Here is a 6,683-nt window from a genome sequence, read left to right as displayed (position 1 = left end):
TACAAACTGTGAGCCAGAATAAAACTTTCCTCTTTTAACTTTGGGCATCAGGTATTTTGTCTCAGCAATGAGAAAAGTAACTAAGACAGGTGGATTGTAAATTTTTAACAGTTTTCTACAAATACTTTAGTGTTGCCTTGAGTAAAGACAGTTCTTCCTAGCTGTATGCTACTCCTTTTTCTTGCCTTACTGCCCTGGCTAGGATCGGCAGTTTAATGTTGAGTGGAAGTGGTGAGAGGAGATATTCGTTCCTCTGATCTCAGGGGGAAACTGTTTAGTTTTTCACTATTGAGTATAGAGATGTATTGATTTTTGTACATTGTTCTCTAACAAACCAAGAAATTTTCCATTTTTAGTTTGCTTAAGGTTTCTATCATAAATAATTGTTGGAATCTGTCAAGGGCTTGCTCTGTTTTTTTATTTTTGCATCTGTTCAAATGGTTATTGCTTTCACTTTTTTTTTCTTTTTGAGCCCATAAATATGGTGAATTAATTGAATTTCAGTTGTAAAAACAACCTTACATTCGTGGGATAACTCTACTTGGTTATGATCTTTTTATTTATTGTGGTTGTAATGTACTAAAAACTTTGTATTCATATATCAATGTTCATGAATGATATTGGTTTGCCGAGTTTTGTTGTGGTTGTTTTTCTTGTAATGTCTTTGTCTGGTTTTGCTCTCAAGTTAATGCTGATCTCATAGAATTTGTTGGGGAGTGATCCTTGCTCTAGAGTTGTGTAGGGTCCATATAATTGGCCTTCTCTCTCTCTCTCTCTCTCTCTCTCTCTCTCTCTCTCTCTTTCTCTCCCTCTCTCCCTCCCTTCCTTCCTTCTTTCTTTCCTTCTTTTCTTCCTTCTGTATCAGGGATTGAACCCAGGGCCTTCACAGTGATCTATGTCCCCAGCCCTTTATTTTTGATTTTGATTTTGAGTCTGTCATTAAGTTGCCCAAGCTGGGCTGGTATTTGCCATCCTCCTGCCTCAGCCTCCCAGAATAGGGGGATTGCAGGCATGCTCCACCACACCCAGATTAATTAGTATTATCTTTTAAATCTGCTATAAAATTTACCAGTGAAGCCACCTGGGTTTAGTTTTCTTCATGGGAAGAATTTTAACTACAAATTCAGGTTATTTACCAGATATGGGGCTTTTTCGGGTAATATGTTTATTCTTGAGTAAGCTTCAGTAATTTGTGTCTTTCAGAGAAATTTTCTATTTTATCTAAATTGTTGAATTTATTGATATAAAGTTGAATATTCCCCTTAATAACCTTTCACTATCTGTATAAAATCTATAGTGATATTTTGTCTCCATTTTTATATTGGTAATTTATATTCTCTTTTTATTTTCCTGATTACTCTTGCTTAAGGTTTATCAACTTTATTAATTATGTAAAAGAACCAGCTTTTTATTTGCCTTAGTTTCCTCCCCCTTTTAATTTGTGTTTTTTCCTGTATATTTTAGATTTGATTTTCCATTCTTTTTTTATTTTTTTATTTTTCATTTTTTATTTTTTTGGTATCAGGGACCAAATGCAGGACCTTGTACTTGGAGGTAGGCAGTGGCACCACTGAGCTAAATCCCTGGCCCTTCCATTCTTATTTTAGATTGTTAAGCTAAAATCCAGGCCATGGAGTTTTTCAATTCTAATTATGAGATTTTGCATATATTTTCATTTAGGTAGTGTGGTAGCTGCTACCCATACATTTTGATATGTTGTATTTTCATTTTTATTCAATAGAAAATGTTTTCTATTTTCCGTGTAATTTCTCCTTTGGCCTATGGGTTAATGAGAAATGTGTTGTTTAGTTTCCTAATATTTACAGGTTTCCGAATACCCTACCATTATTGATTTCTGATTTAAATTCATTGTGATTGAAGAACATAATTTACATGATAAATTCTTTTACACTTATTGTGTGTATTCGTCTTGTATCTAGTGACCTTAATCTTCACTTATTTACTCTAATCATTTGCGTTGGCCCTTAGCTTGGGAGACAGATTATGGACACCCTTATCTTGTTCCCAACCCCAGAGAGAGAGGACAACATTTCATCATTAACTGTGGTGTCAACTGTGGCTGTATGACATACTTGCTCTCTGTTTAAAGAAATTCCCTTCTATTCCTAATGCTGGCAAAATTTTGCCCTGAATAAGAATTTACTTTTTGTCAAAGGGTTTTTTCTAAAATTGTATTGAGACAAACATTTCTGTTAATATAAATTATATTTAATTTGAATGCTAAATGATCTTTGCATTTTAAAATTAAACCTCACTCAGCTATGATATATTCTTCTTTTATATATGTCACAATATACAGCTAGCTAATATTTTGTCTGGATTTTTGTACCTGCCTTTATGAGCAATATTGATTGGCCCATCATGTTCTTTGTTTGCAATATCCTTGTCAGTTTTTGGTATCAGTTATGTTGGTCACAAAATAAACAGGTAATACTCCGTTATTATTTTAGGATGATGTGGGATTGGTATTTTTAAGTCAATACTACTTTTAATTGACAAACTATAACTGTATACATTTATCAGGTAAAATGTGATATTTATATTGTATGTATATATATATATATACATACAATATAGAATGGTTAAATCAAGCTAATTATTATATACTTCACCTCTCTTTCTTATCTTTTTTATCATGGGCATTTGAATTACTTATATTTTGAAATATGCAGTAAATTATTATCAACTATGAATATTCTCCTATGCAACATATATCAAAACTAATTTCTTCTCTCTGAAACTTTGTACTCTTTGATCAACACTTCCCATTTCTTTCCTTTCCTCCCACCCAGCTCTGGTAGCCATCATTCTACTCTGCACTTCTGTAAGAAAACTTTTTAGATTGCATATGTAAGTGAGATCACATGTTACTTAAGTGTTTTTCTGTCCCTGGCCCCTTTCAGTCCTCTAGTTACATCCATGTTGTCACAAATGACAGATGACAGGATTTACAGGGTTTCCTTTGTTTTTGTTTTTGTTTTCTTTTATGTTATTTTGAGTCACAGTCTTACTATGTAGTCCAGGCTGGCCTTGAACTTTCTATGCAGGGCCTAAGATTTCCTCCTTTTAAAAGGCTGAATAATATTCCATGGTGTATATACCGTACTTTTAAAAATTCCTTCATCCATTGATGCAAACTTAGTTTGACTCCACATCTTGGTTATTGTGAATAATGCATAAATGAGCCTGGGGGCACAGACATCCCTTTGACATGCTGACTTCACGTTCTTTGGCTATATCCCCAGAGGTGGGATTACTGGCTCCTAAGGTAGTTTTAATTGCTTAGGAAGTTATGTATTTTTTAATATGTAGGACTGTTCCAGTGCACTATTTCTTTTTATTTCAGTTTGGGCAAGTTGAGTTTTTTAGGAATGATGGAGTAGACATTTCCCCTCCACATGGCAGTGTGAACATGAGTTCCATGTTAATGTTCCTAAACCAGAGTTTGTTTTAATTTATCAACATACTCACTGTGGCCAATGTGCAAAGTCCAGAAAGGTCACCTCAGTGGTTTTTGGGGAGGCAAAAATTACAAGAGTGTGTGAAAGCATTTTAATTGTTGTCAAATGCGAATGTAGAGTGTTGTTTTTAGTAGGGCAGGGATATATTTTGAAATGTCTGTGGAGTTCTTTTCTAAGCTCATCTTCTCTGCTAATGTGGGGTTGAAATTCAACTTGCTTGGTGTCTCCAGGCACCTTGGGAAAACTGCTGTCCATATTTACACTACCAGGTCCAGAGAAGCCAAGAGTTGAGCCTTTTCTGATGGGAAAGACACCTTGCTGAAAAAGCAATTCTTTCAATCACTCAAAAAAATCAAGCCAAGGACTTCCTGGAAGCTGGAACCAGTCAAACAGTGCCTGAGTCAGAACCCAGAAGATTTCTCCAGAATCTAGGTACGGGGCCAGCAAGGTCAGGGTCCGAAATGAGCAAGGGCCATGCCGCTGGAATTAGTCTGAGTTAGTCATCTCCTGACAGAGCTAAATCTAGGCCCTGACCAGCAGCCCGCCTGAATTCCATCTAGGGACAGACCTCCTGGCTTCCGGAGTCGCTGGGGGAGTGGCCTCTGACTGGGGTGGGGCAAATGTTTTAACAACTTGCTGGTCTTGGATCACCAGGAAGGTGGTCCTGTTGGTGACTTCTATCCCTGGGGGCACAGACCCTCTCTTTCTTGCCCCCCCCTTCTCTATCTCAGCTCTTTTGCTTTCTCTCCCTTTCTTCCTTCTTATCATGCTTATCTTTCTTTCCTCCTCCCTGGTCACCCTTCCTTTCTTCTCCTCTCTCCACCTTACCCCTCCTTGGTGTCCACCTGGTTCCTCACCACCACTCTTTCCCGCCTGGCTTTCTTGTCAGAAAGCAGAATTTTGGAGGTGGTTGCCAGGATACCTGACAGCAACTGCAATGCAAATCCTGAGTTCTTAGAGTGCAAGTAAGAAAGAAACAATGACACTGATCAATAGGGGTCAACCTTTCAGATGCAACCAGCCCTTCCAATCAGGGAAGAAAAGACAAAGACTCCTTGGTACTCACGCCCCTGTGTCAGTGCACCTTAGGACAGAGAAGAAACCAGGAGTCTTCTGAAATCAAATTCACTGATAGTGAAATGACTCTCAGAGCCCAGGGGCATCCGAGGACCAGAGTCTGCAATTATGGATATGGCCACTAGGGGAGGCAGTGATGAGTGCCGGTTTGGGGCCGTTGACCCAGTGCATGTAACTATGAACAAATTTTAATAGTACATATGTATTGTCATGTTTTCTTTTGGGAAGTTTTCTTTATCAAAGCAATGACAACTATTATTCAGCTACTTTGAAATGTAAGACCTTGCTATCAGACTCAGAATAAAACAGGGAAAATTACAAATCCAAGTTGCAGCTTCTCTCTTATTAAACCACAGCTGGTTTCTAATGTTGCCTGTGCCGAGGTTGGTTCCTGGGGTGATGTTAGGAAGAAAGTGTTTTTGGGCCTCCTGGGTCCCTGCTTGCTTCTCCATGTGGGGACTTCAAGCTGGTTATTTTAAAAGCTTTTAACTGTTCATGGCTGTTAACACACATAATGAAGAAAAGGCCTGTTCCAAACTATTTCGACTAGAGAACTTGCAAAGCTAACTACCTCTCTTACTTCATTTTTATAAAACATTTAAAAGATAATACTAATTAACCTGGGTGTGGTGGTGGACATTCTGGGAGACTGAGGCAGGACGATGGCAAATACCAGCCCAGCTTGGGCAACTTAATGACCAAGATTTTGACTCTAAATCAAAATCAAAAATAAAGGTCTGGGGACATAGATCACTGTGAAGGCCCTGGGTTCGATCCCTGATACAGAAGGAAGGAAGGAAGAAAAAGGAAGGAAGAAGGAAGGAAAGAAGGAAGCAAGCAAGCAAGCAAGCAAGCAAGCAAGCAAGAAAGAAAGAAAGAAAGAAAGAAAGAAAAGAAGGAAGGAAGGAAGAACAGAAGAGAAAAGGTGAGCAGGCCAATTATGTACAAGCCCTAGAAAACTGTAGAGCAAGGATCACTTCCCCACAAATTCTATGAGATCATCATTAACTTGATAGCAAAACCAGACGAAGACATTACAAGAAAAACAACCGCAACAAAACCCTGCAACCCAATATCACTCATGAACATTGTTATAAGAATACAACATTTTAGTATATTACAACCACAATAAATAAAAAGATTATAACCAAGTGGAGTTTTAAAGTGCAGGTTTCAGTGTTATTTGCTGCAGAAAATGCAAACGAGAATTGTTTTTTAAAACCCTATTAGCAGGGCCTTACCCCAGGCCTAAAATTCTGCATTTCTTTCTTCCTTGCAATACTTAAAATCTCATTTTAAAAGCATTGGGATAAATGAGATTTTAACCACTGCTCCAACAATGGGTTGTCTTCCATGACTGCAGGTTCAGGGAACAGAGTTGCTCAGAAGCCCATGGACAGTGCAGAAGGCTCTTCTTCAGAGCCAGTTCATTTATCTGCCAGGGACAGTGGATTCTCTCATCACAACATATTTGGCTTCTTTTGTAATACTGGAATTTCTTAAGTGTCCTTGGACACCATCCAATCACCAAATATTAGTTATGCCGCTTGACTCTCAAACAAATCCCAAACTTGACACTCTTGAACACATCCTTTCCTATTTGCATGGAAATTAGATTTTTAAAAACATCGAAATGAAAACAAGTTTCATAGCCCGCGTCCACAAAATGCCTCTCCACCGGTAAGTGGACTGTAAACTCTGCTTCCAAACGGCGGCTTTCAATTCCATTCAGTTTACAATGCTTGAGATGGCAAAGGAAGAATTGCAAGCTGGCATACTCCACTGCCGGTGAAGAGACTTTTCCCTTGGTGCCAGCTTCCCTCTGTTTGGCTTTGCTTAGCTCTGAATCCAAGCCCCTTTTAAATCTTTTACCTTGGTGCCTTGATTATACATTAACAAAATTAAATCAACTTTTGTCTCAAATTTGTATGATACTGCATCCATTTTTCAAAATGAGAGGGTATATAATTCTTCACCATCTTTGGCAAGGGATAGAAAACTCATCACCCCCAATTTAGGCATTAGGGATGAGCATATTTCATAATTCTATCCTGTCTTTTTAAATTCACTTACTAGTTAATATTTTACTAAGCACCTAATATACCAGATGCTAGGAATACAGAA

General features: G+C 37.9%; 1 long non-coding RNA gene across 1 annotated transcript; it reads right to left on the bottom strand.

Annotated features, from left to right (window-relative positions):
- Nucleotides 1-759: 759 nt before the first annotated feature.
- Nucleotides 760-6,415, bottom strand: LOC147829053 (uncharacterized). The gene is made up of 2 exons (XR_015449639.1): nucleotides 4,311-6,415; nucleotides 760-3,800 (listed from the first exon to the last, which is right to left on the bottom strand). It is a non-coding gene; the product is annotated as an uncharacterized LOC147829053 (long non-coding RNA).
- Between the last annotated feature and the right edge of the window lie 268 nt (nucleotides 6,416-6,683).

The sequence above is a fragment of the Heterocephalus glaber genome, unplaced genomic scaffold, assembly GCF_053883595.1.
Source record: "Heterocephalus glaber isolate CG9 unplaced genomic scaffold, H.glaber_assembly_v1.0 deba00000768, whole genome shotgun sequence".
NCBI lineage: Eukaryota > Metazoa > Chordata > Mammalia > Rodentia > Bathyergidae > Heterocephalus > Heterocephalus glaber.
The sequence above is the reverse complement of the archived record's forward strand: the minus strand, read 5'-3'. Positions and strand labels throughout refer to the sequence as shown.